Source organism: Tursiops truncatus, chromosome 1, assembly GCF_011762595.2.
Source record: "Tursiops truncatus isolate mTurTru1 chromosome 1, mTurTru1.mat.Y, whole genome shotgun sequence".
Classification (NCBI taxonomy): domain Eukaryota; kingdom Metazoa; phylum Chordata; class Mammalia; order Artiodactyla; family Delphinidae; genus Tursiops; species Tursiops truncatus.
The window spans coordinates 77,201,365-77,224,436 of record NC_047034.1 but is presented as its reverse complement, the minus strand read 5'-3'; positions in this window follow the sequence as shown (position 1 = coordinate 77,224,436).

Genomic DNA, 23,072 nt, shown 5'->3' with positions numbered 1-23,072 from the left:
GAATGTTCCATGTGCACTTGGGAAGAAAGTATTCTGCTGCTTCAGATGGAATGTCCTATAAATATCAGTTAAATCTATCTGGTCTATTGTGTCATTTAAAGCTTGTGTTTCCTTATTAATTTTCTGTCTGGATGATCTGTCCATTGGTGTTAGTGAGGTGTTAAAGTCCGCCACTATTGTGTTTACTGTCAATTTCCCCTTTTATGGCTGTTAGTATTTGGCTTATGTATTGAGGTACTCCTATGTTGGGTGCATATATATTTATAATTGTTATATCTTCTTCTTGGATTGATCCCTTGATCATTATGTAGTGTCCTTCCTTGTCACTTGTAACAGTCTTTATTTTAAAGTCTATTTTATCTAATATGAATATTGCTACTCCAGCTTTCCTTTGATTTCCATTTGCATGGAATATCTTTTTCCATCCCCTCACTTTGTCTGTATGTGTCCTTAGGTCTGAAGTGGGTCTCTTGTAAACAGCATATATATGGGTCTTGTTTTTGTATCCATTCAGCCAGTCTGTGTCTTTTGGTTGGAGCATTTAATCCATTCACATTTAAGGTAATTATAGATATGTATGTTCCTATTACCATTTTCTTAATTGTGTTGGGTTTGTTTTTGTAGGTCTTTTCCTTCTCTTATGTTTCCCACTAAGAGAAGTTCTTTTAGCATTTGTTGTAGAGCTGGTTTGGTGGTGCTGAATTCTCTTAGCTTTTGCTTGTCTGTAAAGTTTTTGATTTCTCCGTTGAATCTGAATGAGATGCTTGCTGGGTAGAGTAATCTTGGTTGTAGTTTTTTCCCTTTCATTATTTTAAATATATCCTGCCATTCCCTTCTGGCCTGCAGGGTTTCTGCTGAAAAATCAGCTGATAACCTTATGGAGATTCCCTTGTGTGTTATTTGTTGATTTTCCCTTGCTGTTTTCTCTTTGTATTTAATTTTTGATAGTTTGAATAATATGTGTCTCGGTGTGTTCCGCCTTGGGTTTACCCTGTATGGGACTCTCTGCATTTCTTGGACTTGATTGACTATTTCCTTTCCCATGTGAGGGAAGTTTTCAACTATAATCTCTTCAAATATTTTCTCAGACCCTTTCTCCTTCTCTTCTTCTTCTGGGACCCCTATAATTTGAATGTTGGTGCGTTTAATGTTGTCCCGCAGGTCTCTGAGACTGTCCTCAATTCTTTTCTTTCTTTTTTCTTTATTCTGCTCAGTGGCAGTTATTTCCACCATTCTATCTTCCAGGTCACTTATCTGTTCTTCTGCCTCAGTTATTCTGCTATTGATTCCTTCTAGAGTATTTTTAATTTCAGTTATTGTGTTGTTCATCACTGCTTGTTTGTTCTTTAGTTCTTCTAGATCCTTGTTAAATGTTTCTTGTATTTTCTCCATTCTGTTTCCAAGATTTTTTGTGTGTGTTTGTTTGTTTTAACATCTTTATTGGAGTATAATTGCTTTACAATGGTGTGTTAGTTTCTGCTTTATAACAAAGTGAATCAGCTATACATATACATATATCCCTATATCTCGTCCCTCTTGCGTCTCCCTCCCACCCTCCCTATCCCACCCCTCTAGGTGGTCACAAACCACCGAGCTGATCTCCCTGTGCTATGCGGCTGCTTGTTTCCGAGATTTTGGATCATCTTTACTATCATCACTCTGAATTCTTTTTTAGGTAGATTGCCTATTTCCTCTTCATTTGTTTGCTCTTGTGGGTTTTTACCTTGCTCCTTCATCTGTAGCATATTTCTCTGTCTTCTCATTTTGTTTAACTTACTGTGTTTGAGGTTTCCTTTCTGCAGGCTGCAGGGTCTCAGTTTCTTTTACTTCTGGTGACTGACCCCCGTGGGTGTGGTTGTTCCAGTGGCTTGTGTAGGCTTCCTGGTAGGGGGCACTGGTGCCTGAGTTCTGGTGGGTGGAGCTGGATCTTGTCCCTCTGATGGGTAGGGCTACGTCAGGTGGTGTGTTTTGGGGTGTCTGTGAGCTTAGTATGACTTTAGGCAGGCTGTCTGCTAATGGGTGGGGTTGTGTTCCTGTCTTGTAGTTGTTTGGCATGAGGCATCCAGCACTGGAGCCTGCTGGCCATTGGGTGGAGCCAGGTCTTGGTGTTGAGATGGAGACCTCTGGGAGAGCTCTTGCTGATTAATATTCCCTGGGACTAGGAGTTCTCTGGCAGTCCAACATCCTGGACTCAGCTCTCCCACCTCAGAGGCTGAGGCCTGACCCGTGGCCAGAGCACCAAGACCCTGCAAGCCACACAGCATGGAAGAAAAGAAAAAAAAAAGAAAGAAAGAAAATGAACAAACAAACCCCCAAGACGCATGGTAAAAGCAAAGCCAAACAGACAAAAACACACAAAGAAACACACATACACAAAAAATAGAAAACAAAAAAGAAGAGAGCAACCAAACAAATAAATGAACCTATAAAGGAAAACAAACAATAAAAACTAAACTAACAAAAACAAAAGCAAAAAGCTCATTTTTGAATTGAGTTGTTTGTTTTTTGTTGTTGACTTGTAGGAGTTCTTTATATATTTTGGATATCAGTCGCCTATCAGGTATATGCTTTGCAAATATTTCCTCCCATTCTGTGGGTTATCTTTTTCATTTTGTTGATAGTGTCCTTTGATACACAAAAGTTATAAATTTTGAAGTCTAATTTTTTTTCTTTTGTTGCCTGTGCTTTTGGTGTGATATCTGGTGATCATGTTTGAAATGTGAGTGTATTTGGAAGAACAGTGCTTTATCATTAGTCATTAGAACATGTGTGCATAATGTATTGGTCATTTTCTAACTTTAGCCGGTGGCAGTCAGTTTGTGGATAAAAGAGAGGAAGATACCTGAAAAAGAGGTTGGGGTAGGATGTCACAATGAGTGAAAGGACTTTTGCCAGTACTAGAGCAATAGCTCTCCAACAGGGAAAAGGAAAAGGGTTCCTGGTAGGGGGAGAGAGATGTGTTGAGAAGAGGAAGCACTAACAGATGAAATGGTCTTATTGAAGTAAGGTGAAAGCAACTGTCATGAAAAAGCTGTGAGGGGGTGCCTTTAAAAAACATCCCTCAGAGTCTTCTTGGTTCAGTACTGTAAATTAGGGAAGCATGCCATATGTGAAAGCATTATAAAAGTGCTATGTAAGATTGCATTATTGTTATTAATATGTTTGTTCAGTAAATAAGCATATAAAAATGGAGCATAGTAACTTGGACCTAGGAGGGATGTAGTATAAATGGAAATACACCACCTAGATCTCTCTTCCAGGAAGACTTACTGCCCACCTGCAGGGAGTGTGATCAACAGAGAGGTCATGCCCTTCTGCATGCAGTCTGCATTTGGTGATTGAGAGGGTTGAGAGAATAAAGGTCAGGGCATTTTGACCCAATGTGGGACACTCTTGTGGGCATTGCTTGCTCTTAACTTCCTACTGAGGTGGCTAAGATTTTCAGGTCTTTACTACAGTTTAATGTCTTCCTCTGCTTAATCCTTCTTCCTCTCCCTTTCTTTACAGTGCTGATACCCCTAAAACATCTTATACCAAACTCCATCTCAACATCTGCTTCCAAAGAACCCAACCTTAGAGATTATTTAGTCTGAACTCTATCTTTTTTAGATAATAAAGATTATTTTTTCCAAATTCAAAACTATTCTCACTTCTTGTAGAATAGGTAAATATTTATGTAGAAAGAAAAAAACATCATGCATATTGGCCACCACCTTTGGAGACCAGTGATAACAATCTTAAGTAACTATTCCAACCTTTGAGTGTATCATAATTTACTTACCTCTTAAATGATTATTACTGTTCCCAGTTTTTTTCTAGTTTTTCCCTAGCATAAATAATGCTATAATAAACATTTTGTGCATAAAGGTTTTATGTGTTCTAAATTATTTTCTTAGGATAGATTCCCAGAATTACTGGGTTAAAGGGTACTCCATATTAAAGGCTCTTGTTGGATAGTTTTTCAGAGGGTTGAACCAGCTTTCACTATCATTAACAGAGTACAACACGGCAGTGGCATTCCCATTTCAGTGCATTTTCTCTATGATTTTATAGACAAGATAATTACTGGTTAAATAGTAATTTGTGACAGTGTAGTGTCTCTGTCACAAATTTAGATGAATTTGTGAATTTAGATTACATTAATTCTCGTTAGCCCAAAATGCGTATAAAACCTAAAAGTGTAAAGCAGCTCTTCTCATCAGCTCACCAGTATTCTTTATTCTCAGGCATGGAATGCCAATCTTCAGAGGATGCTTTTGTGGGGAAGGAGGTGAGTAGGTAGTGATGGTAAAAGTGCAGAGATTCCTCCCTGGGGAATCATTAGAGATAAATCACAAAGGGAGGGGCCTTTAAAAGAACCAGGGGGGCGGGCGGGGGTGGGGGAAACGACTTCCCTGGAGGTCTAGTGGTTAAGATTCTGTGCTTCCACTGCAGGGGGCATGGGTTCCATTTCTGGTTGGGGAACTAAAATCCTTCATGTTACGCGGCACAGCCAAAAAAATAATAAAAATAAAATAAAAAATAAGTAAATTAGGCTTAAAAAAAAGAACCAGCTGGGCAGAGACTGCAGCAGTGGAAGGGGACCTGTGGGCTAGGTGGGTCCCCCTGTTTCTATCATGATGCTACATATATGTGGTAGCAGTGGACCCAAACACAGCAGAATACTTGGGACAACTGCACAAAATAAAATGTTATTTCATTTTACAAAATGGTGACATTCTGTAACACTTTCTATAATGTTTGGTTTTTTTTTGCGGTACGCGGGCCTCTCACTGTTGTGGCCTCTCCCGTTGCGGAGCACAGGCTCCGGACACGCAGGCTCAGCGGCCATGGCTCATGGGCCCAGCCACTCTGTGGCATGTGGGATCTTCCCGGACCGGGGCACAAACCCGTGTCCCCTACATCGGCAGGCGGACTCTCAACCACTGCGCCACCAGGGAAGCCCGTGATGTTTTTTTTTTAATTGGGGTATAGTTGTTTTACAATGTTGTGTTAGTTTCTACTGTACAACGAAGTGGGGTAGAGTTCCCTGTGCTATACAGCAGGTTCTTATTAGTTATCTGTTTTATACATATTAGTGTATATGTCAGTCCCAATCTCCCAAATAACTTTCTTTTTTTTGCTTAACGAGTCATAAAATTTTGGGGTGCTCCAAGGACAATGGTGCTTCAAGGACAAAGGACAGCCCTGCCTGAAAAAGTGTCAGCATTACACCACTGCCGGACTCTTAATCAGCCTTCCGCACCAGGTTGCATGGTTATGAAATTCCTGAGCCCACCTGGGCGACGCCCACCTGGGCTACGGGACCTGTCCCAAATAAGGAAAGGCATCTGGGCTGTCCCACTCCCACCCTTTATAAGGAAGGTATATGTGCCTTGACCAATCAGTGAACGAAATTTTCACCTCTGACCATTCCTTTGTTTTCTGGCTATAAAAACTGATCAGTACCACATGTTCGGGCTCAACTAGGAAGCTGAGCCCAAACTGGAAGTAGTCACCCAGACTACTAGGAAGTCGGCCTTTCATTCTGGCAGTGTCCCTCTAATAAATTCTGTCCTCTTTACATTCTGCCTTATGTCTGGAAATTCTTTTCCAACCCGCATTCCGACAACAACAATTTCCATGTCATTAAATATGGGTCTATGCATGATTTAGTTTGCATTGTGCTAAATGAACTATATAGATTCTGAAATAGGTACTAATGTTTTCATTTTAAAGATGAAGAAACTGATGTGCAGAAAGTTTTCAAAACTTCTACAGGTCCCACAACTAGTAAGTGGAGGAACCCCTATTGAAATCTAGTTGCATCCAACTCCAAAACCCAAGATTTTCCCATTACACCATGTTGACCCTCAGGACATAAAAAATTAAGCCTAACACCAACCCTCTTTTGATTATCTGGCCAAAGCTCTGGGGAGTGGGTTGTCTGTATAAGAAAGCAGAGTGGTAGAAATGCAGCGGCAACCACGATCTCCCTGAAAATTTTCTGTTATTTTGCAATTAACAAGCTTACAGCAATTTAAAGTCCGTTCAGGCATTTAACTCTTAGACACTGGGCACACAAAGATGAACAGGGATGCCAGTTTAAACAGCTGTGTCTGCTTCAAGACATTTCAAAGGCAAGGGAAAAGGGGGAGCAGATTCCCAGAGTGAGCCAGTGGAGTGACCCCACACTGGCACCCCACCCAGGGGTCACCACTGGTCCCTCCCGTGCATACTGCTTCTGCCAGAGAATGTGACCTAATTAGAGTGGCACACATTTGCTCATACGTGAGATTCCTCTTGATACCAAAGGACGCCTTTCTCTCTGGCTTTTAGTGATGAAGACACCAGTTTTGGGGGGTTTGTTTGTTTGTTGTATTGTTGACTTTAAAAAATATACACACAACGTGAGTGTTGCGAGTTAAGTTTTATTTGGGTCAAAATGAGGACTGCAGCCCGGGAGACAGCGTTTCAGATAGCTCTGAGAGACAGCGTTTCAGATTGCTCTGAGAAACTGCTCTGAGCAGAGCCAGGATATATAGGAGTTTTGCAACAAAGAGCAGGTAATTGGGACCGTCAAAAGATTATTGTTATATAAAGAAAACCAGCTATCTCAAGTTAAGGAATTTAGTGCTTTTCTGTGTAGGGGAAGAGGCAAGAGTCTGGGCTCACTGAAATCATTCCTTTGATGTGCACCTTAGATTATCTGGGGCCTGTATTTTCACATCCTGAGTTTCCTCCGTGCTCACCGTAGGGAGTGGCTGCAGTCTGATGGCTGCTAGATGGCAGGTATTCTTTTCAGCCCTGAGTTTCCTCAGGGCTCACCAGCTCACGTTGGAGGGCGGCAATCATTGGTGACTGTGACATCCTTTGTTTATTGACATGGCAGGAAATATTCTATTTATAAATATTCCATTCCATTTGTAAATACTCCATTTATCAGCGTCATATGCCAAGGTTCTGAGTCCCCGTTTCAGAGAGGACGTGAGAATTTGCCTCTCAGGTAGTATGCCGCTGATTCCCACTAGAGGGCACTTGCTGCTGACTCTGGGCGACGTGCCATTCGGCGGGGGCGGGGGCGGGGCGGATAGTAAGTCCCGCTTCTGTGATCAGCCTGCTGTCAGATTCACAACACGCTTGTGGTACTTGGTTTGTTTGTTCTGGAGAATGGTTGGAGAGTGTTTCCTTGGCCAGCTGGGAGAGGCAGAGGGTGCGATGGGAGGGTTCCCTGCCCACCTCACTCTCCTCAACGCCCCCTCCACTCCCTTCCCTCCAGGACTCTTCTTAATCGCCCCCAGTGCCGCTCAGAGCCAGCAATGTTGGGAGGAGTAGATTAACCCTGGAGGGGTTGTGAGAACTCCCAGTTCAGAACACAAAGGAAGAAAGAACAGAACATTGAGATGCAAAGATTTATGAGCGAGAAAAGACTTCCGTAGGAAAAGGAAATTAGAAACCAAGCAAGCAGAATATTCAAAAGACAGCCACACACCACGCATAATGATGAAGTTTCCATGACTCCCTTCGGCTCAGGTCCGGCTCCTTAATAATTTAGATAGCAACTCTCCTTCCCTCGGCAAACACGTGGGTGTGGAGGCTTTGCGGACGTTTCCTCACTGCTCCGTTCACTGTCTCTGAGAAGGTTAGGCTGTCCAGAAGGCTTCCTTCGGGTGTCCAGATGGAGAAGCAGGCTCTGCGAGCCTGCCATTTGCATAAGGTAACGGAGTGAGATGATGGTACTTCTGGGACCAGCGGGCACGCTTCCTGGTCAGTGCCACGTGGACAGCGCCAAGGTCGTCCCTCGGGCGCCTCAGAAGGATGGGGGTGGGGCTGAGGAATGCAGGCAAATGTCAGTAGGTGAGTGGACTTCGAAATGGGGGCGGGCACTCAGACTGCACCGGGTTCCTTTGGAAAACGATGCCACGAAGTCCTCATCTCTGGTTGGGTCTTGTTCGGTTGGCCTGTGGCGTGGGAGATATCCGTGGCATGCTCGCGCTCCACTGCCATCCCCTAGTCCGGGTCCACTGCTCTCCATACCTGGGCTCGCAGCTAGTTTTCCCTGCCTTCACCTTTTCCTTGCAGTCGAGACCATGCACACTGCTACCGAAACGGCTTCCCAAAACACTGCGTCTCCCACGTCCCTCCCCAGATAGAAAACCTTCTATGGTGGAAGTCACAGACAAGTCCTCTCAGGCCTGTAGATATACTTTGTTTGACTACATGATGCTTTTAAAAAAAATCTTTTGAATTCATTTCCAACATTGTAAAAGGGAGATTTTTAGATAAAAATCTGAATTTCTAGCTTTGAGGGGAAAATTGGCAACTCTAGGCCTGCATTTCCACATTGTAATTGACTGGAGCAAAGGAACATCGTTGCCTTCAGACATGGCACGTGTTTTCCAGTTCAGCTCCGTCCCTACCTCTCCGCTGTCTGCATGCCTCCCCAGCTTTACCCCACCCCAGTGAGGGTGACCTGCCTGGATCTTCTAGACTGGGTTCGTGATTCTTGTTCTATGACAAACCCTGACCCAGTGCAGAGGGTCCAAACCAGGCTCGCCATCAGCATTACCGAAGGGGCTCCAGCCTCAGAGGTGATCAATTCTGCACCAGTGATAATTCCATGTCTGGGTTTAAAAAAAAAACAACACACACACTGCAAGTGATATTGCCTCTTTCCCAGGCAGTGGCACTGAGGATGGAAAGGAGGGGTCAGTTTTAAAGAGAGATTTTCGAATTGTATTATAAAAACAATACACTTTACTGATTTGATTATGGGGAGTGAGGGAGCAAAAGAAGACTAGGATTGTCCCAAGGTTTCTGGTTGAGAAACTAGGTAGCTAGTGGTGACATTCATGGGTAGAGGGAGCCCTGGAGGAGAAGCGGGTTTTGGGAGACCACCCAGATGGAGAGATGTAGAAGGCAGTTGGTTCTCTGACTCCCAGGCTCAGTGGTGAGGCCTGGTGTGGAGACAGAGTTTGCAAAGCCACCAGCCCTGAGGTGGTTGATGAAGCCATGAAAGTGAAGAGAGGGCCCTGGAGAGGGATGTGGTCTGAGAAGAGAATGGGGCCAAAGTCAGAATACTAGGGAGCACCAGGCAGAAGGAGAGTCGGCACAGTGGCAAATACCAGGAGAAACTCTGGGAGAAGAGAGCGTCTCAAAGGGAGCGGTCAGAGAGAGCAAACCAAATGAGGTCTGAAAAAAGAATCTATTTGATTGGGCAATTGGGAAGAGGTCATTTTTTGTTTTCAGAGTGCAATAGTTGAAGGGTAAGAGGAAGAAGCCTTATTTCTGTGAATTGACACATAAGTGGGAGAAGAATGGAAATGCGTGGTTGCCAACCATTCTTTTGAGAAGTTAAGAAGGAAAGAAGACAAAGAAGTAGCCGAAGGAGTGGCAGAATTGGAGAGGGCGTTTTCTTTTTCTTGGGATGGAGGAGGTGTGTGCATTTTGATATGGGCAGAGGGCAGTGGGGAAGGAGAGGCTGACTTTGAGGGGTGGTGGGGGGTGGTGGTGGTGGATTAAGTGTGGAGCAGAGCCCGGGAGGACAGCACAGGATGGAATGAGGAGCACGTGACCAGCTTAGACTGGGAAAAGGGACCCTTCACCCTCTGGGTCTGGAGAAAACAGGAGAAGGAGGTTGCAAGTAAAAAGGTGGGAAGTTGGAATTCATGTCTGATTGCTTCAAATTTCTTTGAAGTTGGAGGCAAGGCAGGTGACGGGAGGAGTGCTGAGGGTGTGGAGTGGCTGGTGTGGGACGTGCTCCTCTGGGGGTGCTCTGAGCCCTTGTGGTAGTGGCTGCTCCTCATATCTACTTTTCCTGTATTCTTTAAAGTTCTCTTTACTTTAAAAAAATTACTCATTTAAGGTGTAAAATTCAATAATTTTTAGCATATTTACAGAGCTGTACTACCATCATCACAATCCAACTTTATCAACATTTCCATCACCCCATAAAAATCCCTCATACCCACTTTTAGTCAATTCCCATTCTCCACCCCAGCCACCCACTAATCTACTTTTTTTTTCTCTACAGATTTGTCTATTCTGAACTTTTCATATGAATGGAATCATGCAATATGTGATCTTTTGTCTCTTGCCTCCTTCACTCTGCAGAATGTTTTCAAAGTTCATCCACATTGAACTTGTTTCAGTACTTCATTGCATTTTATGGCTGGATAATAGTCTACTGTATGGGTGGATCCCATTTATTTAGTCTTTCACCAGTTGATGGACATTTGATTTGTTTCAAGGCTTTGGCTATTATGAATCACGTTGCTCTGAACATTCACGTTCACGTCTTTGTGTGGACATACATTTTCATTTCTCTTGTGTAAATACCTAGGAATGGAATCACTGGGTTACACGTTTTTTGTTTCACTTTTTAAGAAATGCTGCCACCCTGTTTTCCAAGGTAGCCGCACCATCTTACATTCCCATCTTTTCATGTGCTTACCAGCCATTCATATATCTTCTGTGGTGAAATATCTATTCAAACTCTTTGCCCATTAAAAAGAAATAAGTAGTTTGTCTTATCATTGAGATATAAGAGTTCTGCTTTACTTTTTTACTAGACAATTTCTCATTATTCCAATCTCCTGATGTAGTTAATAATTCTTTATATTAAACTTCACCTGTTCAAATTACTGTGTGGTATCTCTCATTATCGCACACTGACTTACACAGGTGGCCACTAATACTTATTCTCTGATAAGCCAGCAGGAAATACCCAGAACAGAAATAAGAAAAAGTGAAAGCTTTGGATCTAGGAAGATTTGCATTTGTATCCCGGTTTTGCCACTGACTTCTATATGTCCTTAGGCAAGGCATTTAAACTTTATGAATTGCATGTTATCATCTGTAAAATAGGAAAATGATGTTCATTTCACAGGATTTTCTTAAAGATTATAGATAACATACATAATAGCTTATCACAGAGATTGGCACGTAGCAGCTCGATAAATGAGCCAACACAAACAGAAGCCAGTGGTCAAGAGCTGAAAATAAATCTTAGGATGTTCTGTGGGTGTTCTATCTAGTCAAGCCACATTTGATGAAAGGTCCTTGTTATTCAGTGAAAAGTGTCCTTAACTGGCACCTGAGTGCTGCTATCGTTAAAAGAGGTGTCAGAGAGGCGAGTGATGGCTCAGGAAGGTCCTCAAACTGTGGCTGCACTTGGGAAGCTCATTATGAATTTGGGGGTGGTCTTCAGTTTCAGGGGGCCTATCTTATCAGTACCCCAGGGGCGTCCAAGCTTTAGAAGCCTGACTCAAGTCAACGAAACTCATACAGTTATTCTAGTCATTAGGTTAACTGGAATGACTCACTCAGAGACTGATCCATAACTCAGTCACTAAAAATTATGAAGTTCAGAAAACAATTACTTATCGTCATATTCAACTGACTATATATAGAGACACAGCCTTAAACTAAAATGATCAAGTTCACATTTAAAAAAAGCATAAGTAACAACATATCACAAGCACCACTGCATTGCTTGTGACACTAAAGATTTAGTTTACCGGTAGGTTTGGACATTTTTAGATATCCTAGTTTGGTATGTGAGATCTTTTGCCCCTTAAAGAATGTTAGAACCAGAATCAGAAATAGACACAATGAAGGAGTCATAAAGGGGTAATATGTTGCCTGGTAGAGAATGGGTTTTAACCCTGATGGAGCTGGACAACAGCCAGCTGGGGACTGGCAGCAGCTTCTGCCTCTTGGGTGGGGAAGCTGGAGAATGAGAATACCTGCTCTTGTCCTGAGAGGATCCTTTTAGTGATCGATTTGGTCAGGTAGCTGTAAGACAAGTATCCATTCATTGTCCCTGGGGAAGCCTGCTTCAGACATGGAGTGCATGCAAGGCATGGATGGGGTTTTTGCTCAAGCATTTACATTCTAAGATCGGGGGACCGGGGGACAGCAGCTGGGCCACACAAGCCTGATTTCCTGCTACACACCAGGAACAAACTGGACTGGGTGGTTGGTGTGCTGCGTGCTTTTATTTAATACCAAACAGGCCATTTTTGTCACCAAGGAAGAACCACAATGTACCCTGTAGGAGGGCAGGAGACAGTGGATGTTCCCATCTGGAGAGGCAGAGAAACGAGGTGGGCTCTGGACGGAAGAGGGGAAGAGCTCTGGGTCTGGTGGAGGTGGGGCTGAGGTTCGGAGCATGGAGAGGTCATGGCATGTATCAGCTACTCTCTCTGTTGCACGTCCCTTGTCCAGTGTGAGCCATGTTTGGGGAGTTAAAGATCATGTTTGTGCCCACACTTAAGACACAGTGTGTGGAGTGAGCCGCTATTCCTGGAAGATCAAGTTCTGAGATGACAAGAGGCGAAAGCAGGGTCTTGGCACCTTGATGTTCTGGGGCAAGAGCTCTGGCTGAGATGACATGTGACAGAGAAGATTTATGGGACAAATAAGCTTTTCTCAGTGACCACTTCTCAATACTTGAGAAGGTGAGCCTGATAAGAGGCTAGACTTCCTGCAGCCATAGAGGACAGGGGCTTGGGCGATTGTTATCGGGGTGTTAAAAAGCCAGAGAATTTGAGCATTTCCAGGTTATGGAAATATAAATATAGACTTCCATGCCATAGGTCTAACAAAATCACTGAAACTTGCAGAAGTTTAATCTAAGGGTAATACGAACGATCTGGCATTTCCAAATCATTATTAATGACCAGCAATGAAGAAATGACATTTCATCTCTTCTATTCCCCACCCCCCACCCCAGCTTGCTGCACTGGGAAATCTAGGTGGGGCCACAGAGCCCTTGCCTCACAGTGCTCCTCCTAACAGAGCATCTTGCTTCATGGCTCCTGCGATGGACCAGCTCTGATGCTGAAATAGAAATCTGATTCCGTTTCTACTCTTGACTTTTGTTTGTCTCTGTACTATTCATTACCCTGTGATTGTTAAGAGCTGGCTGCCCTTTCTGACTTTTAGACTTTCATGGTATCCTGGGACTTTTAGTAGTCTCTCTTTCCTTACTTCCACCTTTCTTCCTTCTTTCCTCCTTCTCTCCCCTGTTCTGAAAAAGGATTTAAGATGCTCATAGAGATACAGTTGATCAAGATAAGATACTAAATTTATGTAAAATATTAAATTAAATTAAAAGCAGATTAATAAAAGAAAGGAAAAATAAGGATGAGGAATAAGGGGGATACAAATATATATATAGATCCCTAAGAGTCCCAACTCTTGGCTACTGGTAGGCTGCCAGTTGGTCCAGGCTTTCTGGAGATCAATCAGAAAGAGAGGAGCTAACTAACTGCCCAGCTCACAGGGGTCATGAGGTAAAAACAAGCCATAACAACCCATTCTTTTTTTTTTTTTGCGGTACGTGGGCCTCTCACTGTTGTGGCCTCTCCCGTTGCGGAGCACAGGCTCCGGACGCGCAGGCCCAGCGGCCATGGCTCACGGGCCCAGCCGCTCCGCGGCATGTGGGATCCTCCCGGACCGGGGCACAAACCTGCGTCCCCTGCATCGGCAGGTGGACTCTCAACCACTGCACCACCAGGGAAGCCCACAACCCATTCTTGATAGGTTATAGATATCAGGAATATATATTTATATTCAACTTATTCCTAAAACCAGAAAGAAAATTTTTCTCAAGCTCATAAAGATCTTATAGAATGTGACAGGGGAGTTCCTCGACAATTCTAATGGTCTACACTGGGATGGAATTCGTTTGGGGTGACCATACCAAAGCTCAGTTCAGTAAAAGCAGTTCTCCAGGGGACCAGTTCAGTAAGATCTGCTGGTCTTGATTTTAATAGATGTTGGATGGTGGTGAGTTTGAGACTCTTCTCCCTCACAAGTCCTGGATCTAGCGGTTCTGTGTTTTCCAGCAAGGGCAGGACTTTAGCCCATAATGGATGTCGCACTGTGGGTAGGATCCATTATGGGGTAAATAATGGACTTTTGACTTTGTTCCCTGACAGAATCCTTCCACTGCTTACAGCTGGCTCCAGGAATTCCTCAGCTCAACCTAGGTTGCTCTCCTCTCTCCTTCCTGTCGATCCTTAAAGTTCTTGCATATTCATCTATTGTCATTGAAAGTGACGTCTTTTTTCTTACCATCTGTGCGGACTTGGGTGAGTTCTTCATCATTCCCAAGGCTTTTTCCCACTAACTGTAAAAGTGAGCTGTATCTATGTCATGGTTTTAATGTGAAGAGTAAATGAGAGATTATAAATCCTGTAGGTCTGTGCCTGGAAAATAGGAGGCAAAGGAAAAATCTTAGCTCTCCTCTGTCTTCCGCTCGTAGCATAATATGGTGTCTTTAAATGTATAGACTTTAAAAATCTAGTGCTTTACTTATTTCATGTATAGTTTTTCCTTCTAAGGAGACTATGTCTTTCCATAGTGCTTTAGACATAGTAGGAACTCAGTGCCTGTGGAACGGATGATTCCAATTGGAATGATATGAAAAGGAGGAGTAGAGCAGGATAGAGGACAAACTCTACACTCCATCTGAGGGTCCGTATGGCAGCCAGTTAGAGCCATGGCAGGATCATGTTCCCTAGGTCCCCTCATATCATTCTCCAAAGTATTTCCCCTGTCAAAATGTGAGAGACAGACAGAGGAAGAGAGTTGTGGGGAGAGAGGGGGATAGAAGGTAGGAGGAAGCTGGAACAGTCTTTTTTCCTCCCTACTCCAGTAAATAACTCAAATATTTTAATAGCCCTATTTTCTCAATTCTCCTGCAATTTAATTTGAGGCTTTTGGTAATGCACAATTGTAAGCATAATAGGATTTTTTTTTTTTTACTTAAAGAGAAGCTTTGTGTTTGAATGAAAGTCACTTACAGAAGGAATCTAATTATTTTTTAAAAAATCTCTTTATTGTAGAACAATTCTCAAACATGAGTCAAACACTCCCCCTGCCTCTTTCTCCACCAACCTCCCTCAGTGCTACCTAAGGAGACTTGAAAATAACTCATGGTATTTCGGGGGAAGTCAGCAGGCTATTTAACTTATCCTAGATGGGTCTCAATAAAAAAGAATTACCCTACCCTCAGTTTATGGAACAAAAGGGTGTGGGAGTGTCCAGGACGGAAGAGCTGAGCTGCTTGCCTGTTTAGGGAGCTCAAACATATCAAAGCATGTCAGAGCACTTAGGGCATCTGACCATGGGTTCTGTTTGAATGCGGGCTTAATGAACCTAAAGGGAGAGGGGACCAGGACCAGTCAGAGCTAATGACTGGTCCTCATTTTAATAATTGCAGGCAGTAAGAAGGATACGTTTGAAGGTCCCAAACTAGAACATTTTACCTGGAGGAAAGGGACAGACAAGGGTACTAGTTCAATCCAAGGATGCTGTTTGGGTGAGTTGGAGGGATGATTTTGAGCATAACATTATATGATGATATAGAGTAGAGTATACCTTCCTGGTAAAACCTCAGGACAAGAACTTTGGACACCCACGTGTTGACTTCAAAACCAGGTAAGATCCATCCAATCCAGATATCTTTCTATAGCAAGACCTAAAAAAAATCTTTTGACCTTAGGTCTTGATGAAGATGTGAAAATTAAGAATGATATAACTCGCATTCTGCAATTAAACTTCATACGTCTTACCATATAGCTAACTCACATGTAAGTGCATATGTAAACTGTGAAGGTTTTAAGGAGACTCTCTAAGGAACTGGTAAACGTCCTTAGGTCTGGCTGAGAGATTCCCCTGTGTTCTTGTTGAAGTTGTAATTCTGTTATCCCAGTTCTGTAGATTCTCTTCTATGTTCCATGCCTTTGTTTCTAAACAACAGGCTGTACTGAGATGTGTTTTTCTTCTGCTGGGGCCTTTATTCTATCTTTGTTATATGCTGGTTCATTTTATACGCAGTTTTTATCATTGTATTGCTACTATAATCTTTGACTTCCTCCAATGAGCAAAGAGAAATAATCAGACGAGAACTGTACAGCCTCCCACCATGCCATCTGCCCTCCTCCAGTACCTGTTTCATATTCTGCCTTCTGACTTTTCCTAAGACGAACCCTCCGTCTTCTCTGTAAGTCCAGCTCCTCCACATATGCCTTCAATCCCGTCCCCTTTCACCTACTCAAGCACGTCACTCCAGCACTTCTCCCCATCATCCACTGTCACTGGCTCATTCTCACCAGCATGCCCACATGCTGTTATTTCTCCCATCTAAAAAATAAATCTTTTCTTGACCCACTTTCTTCTGCAGCTACATTGCATTTCTCTTTTCCCCTTGAAACTCCTTGAAAGAGTTGCTGCCTCCAATTCCTTTCTCCCATTATCTTGGAAACCCACTCCAAGCAGGCGTCCATCTCCATTAGTTCACTGAAACTACTTTTATCCAGGTCAACAGTGGCTTCTATGGAGCTAAATCCAATAGTCATTTTTCATTTCTCATGATCAGCCAACTGCCCCTCCCCCATTACCTCTCCAACCTTATCACCAACTTCTCTCCCCCTCTAGCCACACAGTCCTTACTGTGCCTCAAATCCTCCAAGAATTTTTTCTCCTCAGGGCTTTGGACTGGCTGTTTCCTCTGCCCATGACGCTCTTCCCCAGATATCTGCCTGCCTATTTCCCAGACAGCTTTTCAAATCTCTGCTCAAGTGTCTCCTTTGAAGCGAGGTGTACCCTGACCATCCTATTTAAAACTGCACTCCCATCCCATCTGCTGTCACTTCCGACTTTTTTTTATTAGACTATTACTGTGTAACAGTAGTCGTTACCCAGTAACTATTATAGTAGTAATAACTATTACTATTATATAACAATTACTAATAGTTAATAATAGTATTAACTATTACTGTGTAACAGTAATAGTTACACAGTAACTGTGTAACCCCCAAACTTAATAGCTTCAAACAACAATAGAAATGTCTTATCTCTCACAGTTTCTGTGGGTCAGGAATTAGGGAGTTCTAGGTGGTTCTGGCTGGGATCTCTTATGAGGTTGTAAGTCACATGTCGCCCCAGAGTGCAGTCGTCTGAAGACTTGACTGGGGCTGGAAGCTTCATTTCTAATATGGTTTATTCACATGGCTGTTGGCAGGAAGCCTCAGTTTCCTCCCACGTGGACCTCTCCCCAGGCTGCTTGAGTGTATGCCTCATGACATGGCAACCGCTACCCCAGAACAAGCAATCTAAGAGACAGCCAGGCCAAAACTGCAGTGTCTTTTATAACCTAGCCTTGGAAGTCACATGCCATCATTTCTGCAGTATCCAATCAGTCTCACAGGCCAGACCTATTTAGTGTGGGAGGAGACACAAGTTGTGTTTCCAGGAGGTGGGATCACTAGGGGCCATGCTGGAGTCTATGGATTTCCATAGTACTCATCATCTTCAAACACACCGTATCATTTACCTATTTCAGACGTTTATTTTTGGTCTCCCCACACTAGATGTATGTTCCTCGAGGGTGGTGATTTTGATCTGTTTTGTTGAGAGTTCTACCTCTAAGTGTCTAGCACAGTGCCAGGCATATAGTAAGCACTCAGATATTTGTCAAATGAATGATTGGATATAAAGTTCTGTAAAATCCCATCTGCCTACCCTGATTATTATTCTGGAGCAGCTTCTCACTCTTAAATTGCAAGAGGCTGCAGATCCAGACGGCTCTTTACACTTCTCTGAGCATTCAGTGACCCATCTTTGTTTTCTGACCCAATCTATTTAGTGCCTTTGCTGGAGTGAATAACTTCCTGATTGAGATCTGAGCTAAAAACAAATTCTTCACCATTGGAACCCACCCCCCCAACAACACCACCATCTCTCTCTCTTTTTCCCTCTCTCTCTCTCTCTCTCTCTCTCTCACACACACACACACACACACACACACACACACACACACACACTAAGAGTTTTCTTTGACTGTTTCATGCCCAGTATATATAATAGTAATAGGGTGTCACCCACAATGTTTTCTGATTCTGTCAGGGCTAAGAGCTAAGGAGAGAATGATAATAAGTAAGAGGAAGTCAAAGGAAGGCATTCTGGGGTTCGGGTGGCTGTAAGAGAACCAAGGCCTTGTTCTGTGGTCGAAGAGAGGAATTATTAGCATCTGATGGCTACCGTGCCACTAGAGCTCAGGAATTACCGAGCAGAGAAGCACCACCTGTTCCCTCCCTGCTGGGTCTTGGCGGTGCAGGCAGCTGAGGTGGTAGCAGACAAGCTGGTGCCTGAGGAGGTGGGAGCCCCAGCTGAGGGGGCTGGTAGAGGGGCCGGTGGCCACTGAGAAGGGCAGGGTCGAGCTGGTGAGACAGCCCTGGCTTCTCCTCTGTCCATGGCTAATCCTTCCACCTGTGCTTTGGGGCCCATCCTGATTTTCTTTACAAGCTCTTGTTCAGCCTTCTCCCCATACCCGTTCCTTGCTTCTTCCTTCACCACGGGCTTTCCCCCTCAGTCTGCAAACATGATTAGCTCTCCCCTATCCTAAAAACCTCTTCTCTCTCCTGGGACCATTTTTTCTCAGGTCTTAGCCACCCCCCAAATAAAACGAACACACACGCAAAACCACATTTCTCTACCATTTGTTCCTATTTGCAACCACCTTTTGGCTTTCCTTAGCAAATTTATTAAATGAGCTATTTGTGTGCCTGGCCGTTCTCATCAATTTACTCAGTTATTTATTTAATAAGCAATTTACTGAGGACCTATTATGTATTAAATACTTAGAAGAGAGAAATGGAGTACGATTTCTGCCCTTAAGGAGCACTCTGCCTAATAGGGGACACAGGTCAACAAATTATAATGTAATGTGATAAGTATAACAAAGAGGACATGTGCAAGGTCCAGACGTAACACAGAAGAGGGTGTCATTGGCTCGACAGAAGGTAGGCAGGAATCCGAGATGGTTTCCTAGAGACGTGGAGTCTCAACAAGGTTAATAATACAGGGCGAGGGAGTGGGGGGAAACAGAGAATATCTTGGAAGCCAAATAAGAGATACTGGTCAACTTAATCAAATGCACAGCGAGATGATGTAAAGTGAGGAAAAATATACATAGGAGTTGGCAGCCTGAAGATTACTGGGGGAGTTGGGGGGAAGAGGATTGCAGTAGGATGAGAAGCAAACTTGAGCGAGAAGCTAGAGACAGTTTGGGCAGGAGCTTAGCTGAGACGGAAGAGCATTGTAGGGTAGCAGCCAGAGAGAAGGTCAGGGTGAGGAGAGAAGTCAACAGTTCTCTGGGGCCAGGAGAAACAGTAACATCATAGTCACCAGATTCTTAGGGGTGGTGTGAGGATTCAATGAGTTAATACACATAGAGTGACGGCGCCTGGCACACATTCGATTAGGAGGTGGGGGAGCAAGAATGCGAATTCTCGTGCTTTGGTGCCAATCCCGCGCTCATTCTGTTGCATCAGGAAGGCCTGGGGAAAGTCTTCCACACTCAGAGAGTTCTTGGGGTAATGGGGAGAGAGAAGAGAGTTTGGGCAGGGCCACCTGAGGCCACTGATAGGTCTTGTTGCTCATTCAGGAGAAACAGGCTCTGAACTTCCTGTGTTCTGACAGGGTCCCCTCATCACTTCTTCTCACATGGCTTCTTAGCCTGACTTCTTCAAAGAGAAGGCCGCCTACTAGGATGACAGCCCCAACGATGTCCCAGCCACACATTGCACGTGGGGAGCTTTGCCATCAGGGAGGGGACTGATGCCGAGGCTGGCTGAGCTGTGGCCACTGCAGTTTTGTTGGCTGCCCCGTTAGCAGGGTGGGAACGTCCTTCAGGGGGAGAGTTGTGGGAAGCTCTCAGACACCAGCCCAGGAGGATGTGAGCCACACGGACTAAAGGGAAGAGCAGAGCTCATTCAGTCCCTGATCTGGGACTGGTCTCAGATGAGGGCAAAATAGCATATTTAGTTTAAAAATGCCATTCATAAAGAATGGGGAAAAATCACCATAATCCTACCACCCAAAGGCAACCACTGTTAACATTTGGGGTAAGCCCTTCCAGACTTTTCTATTTAGTTTTTTCCACTTAATGTGCAAACTTCATTTCATGTTAACAAATAAATATATTTCCAAGTACATCATTTTAAATGATCGTATAGTATTCTTGTAAATCAACTAAAGGGGTAATTGAATGGAAGAGGAAGACATGGTTTGGGTAATCCTACATTTCACCTCACCAATCTCCCACCGGGCAGCCCCTCCAGAGACCACATTCCCACATACTCAGTGTATCTGAAACAGGGCTTTTGCCGCCAAACCATTCCCTCCTTCCAAAATTCCACTCTTCTAGTCACCCATACTCAAACTCCTAGAGTCACTTTGTCTTCCTTCCCTTAACATCTGCTAGTCACCATATCTTGCCAAATCTTCCTTTGCAATACTTTTTCACCCACCCCACTTCCTTTTCATTTCTGCTTTCAGTACCTGAGGCCAGAACATTATTAACTTGTTGCCTAATTACAACATTCTCCAACTTATTGCAATTACTTCTTAATTTATGTCCCTACCGTCAGTCTCTCTCTCTTTTCTCTAATTCATTCTGCAGAATGCTGCCAGATTCAGATACTGCTCAAAAACCTTCGATGTCTTCAAATTTCCTAAAAAAACATATCTTATGTTTGTATAGCACATCTCATTTCATTTCTATTTCTGAAAATAAAGTATGCCTGGTAACATATAGGAACATATACTCTCATTAAAAGAGATCTACCTGTATCAATAATTTAGAAATATTTGTCACCCTCAATGCCTAGCCCAATACTTACAAATGGTAGTGACTCAATAGATATGAATGGATAAGTAAATAAATGAATGAAACTCCTTCTATTTTCCACTGACTTTCATCATAAAACTAGAGTTCTCAGGGTTAAAATTTTAAAGTTCATTAATGGACAGACTTGAAAATCTTGGCAAGGAAGACATTAGTAGGCATGAAGCTTTGTGCTGAGAATGTTGGTCGTGGGACATTTCCTTCACTTTGTATTTAGAGTTCTGTGGTAACACGTTACAGCATACCCAAAATTTAGGGCCTCTCGTGCTCTCTACCACTTTCCCTAACTTCTCTTCCTCAGATGACTGGAATATCTGTCATAAGCAACTTGGATGACAAGGTAAAGTATTCTTTTCTAGGATTTAATGAATTTGAGTGATGCAGAGAGAGGAAAGGAAACCTCCAGTTCAGTGAAAGGGACACACAGGTAACCAGAAAATTGAAGAGTCCTTCAGTGCAGCCTAGTGCTGGACTTTGGAATGAGAGTACATTGGACACTTAATATCCCATGCTGAACCTGATTCCTCATCTATAAGATAGAGATAATACCTGCCACGTATGGTTGTAGAGAATGTTAAGTGCAGTTAGGATGTGTTTGTGCTTATAACACATAGTAAAACAAGGCAATAAATAGCTCTCACTATTGTATTAGCCAGGGTTTTCCAGAGAAACAGAATCAATAGACTATATGAAATTTATTGTAAGGAATTGGCTCAGGTGACCATGGAGGCTGGCAAGTCCAAAATCTGCAACGTTGATGTCCCCATTCAAGTCCCAAAGCCAGCAGGCTGCTGTAGAACCAGGAAAAGTGATGTCCCAGTTTAAAGGCCATCAGGCAGGAGAATTCTCCCCTACTTGGGAGAGGGGCAGCTTTTTGTCTATTCAGAACTTCACCTGATTGGATGCGGCCCACATATATTATAGAAGGCAATCTGCTATACTCAGTCTACCGATTTAAATGTTAATCTCATCCAAAAACACCCTCACAGAAACACCCAGAATGTTTGACCAAATATCTGGGCACATCATAGCACAGTCAAGTTGAAACATAAAATTGACCATCACAACTATTATCAATAGTAATAAACTGTAGGCACAGAGTGCTATGAGAGTACATCACAGGATATCGATCAATCTGGAGTAGTAGGTATAGGGTAGGCCTTGGAGAAAAGGACTGATGAAGCCTTCCTAAAAGTTATGGAGTCTAATAGACTGTGGGTCACCCAGGTGAAGATGTCCAGAAAGCATTCAATATAGCGATTGGGGCTCAGGGGAGAAAACTGCCAGTTGGTAAGGATTTGAGGGCCAAGCCAGAAGCTGAAGCCATGAGAATGGATGAGAGCAGTCAGGAAAAGTGTATAAGTGAAAAGACGGGAATGGAGCCATGAAGAAAAACAGGATTTTACAGGGAGCCAACAGAGAGGACTAGCTAAAATAAAAACCAACTCAACTGAAGTGTTCCCCAAAACCCAAGACTTGAAACAAATAAATGCCTGCTTCTTGATCTGTTCTGTCAATTCAAAGATCTTAAAATGAGTTTGCAGAAAGTTGGTGCTACTTGTACTGAAACTATAAGCACACATTAAGTGAGGTCCTTGCAATATTTGGCTTCTAGCTGTTATCACAGCTTCCTTACTTTTGCAGGCTCCCCAACTCCGGACCAGAATGCTAGGAACCACCACTAGGTGTCCAAAGCAGGGGACAACCAAGTAGGTGGCCACCTACATGGAATGATTTGACAAGGTCTTTCTACTCCCAACACCACCCCTACTAGTACCTGCAGCAATCTTTCCATCACAAAGTCCTTGACGGGAAGGACCATTTCCTATCCATCAGTAAAGAGAGTTGGCTCTGCTTCTAACTGGCAGCATGATGGAGAACCAGTCACTTCTCCCTCCAGGACTCAGATTCTTCCTTTATAGGAAGAGGAGACTGAACATGATGATCTTTAAAATCCTGCCTTGCCCTAACCTTCCATGAATCAGACTGTAAAGAATTGTTGAATTGTCTGAATTAATGAATTTGTGTTTTTCCATTTGGGTTAGGAAATCCCACTAGGAGAGGCAACAAGTTATAAGCTGTTAATATTAGCACAAATTAATATTTCTGATTGCTGAATCTTGTCAAATGGGAGGCCCTGTAGAATTTAGGGGTGTGAGGGGAGGAGAAATAAAAGTAGTCTCAGTGGGGGCACTGCTCATGAGAAGAAGCCTGTTGGGTGAGTAGGGATTAGGGTGGAGATGGTCGAATAAAATCTGTCAGCTAGGGGACCTACTGGAATATTAGAAATATGGAGGATTTGAAGACAAAGAGGGGGATTTCAGTTCAGTTTAACAAACATTTGTTAAGAATATACCATATGTCAGGCACTTGATTAAGTAGAGTGGATACA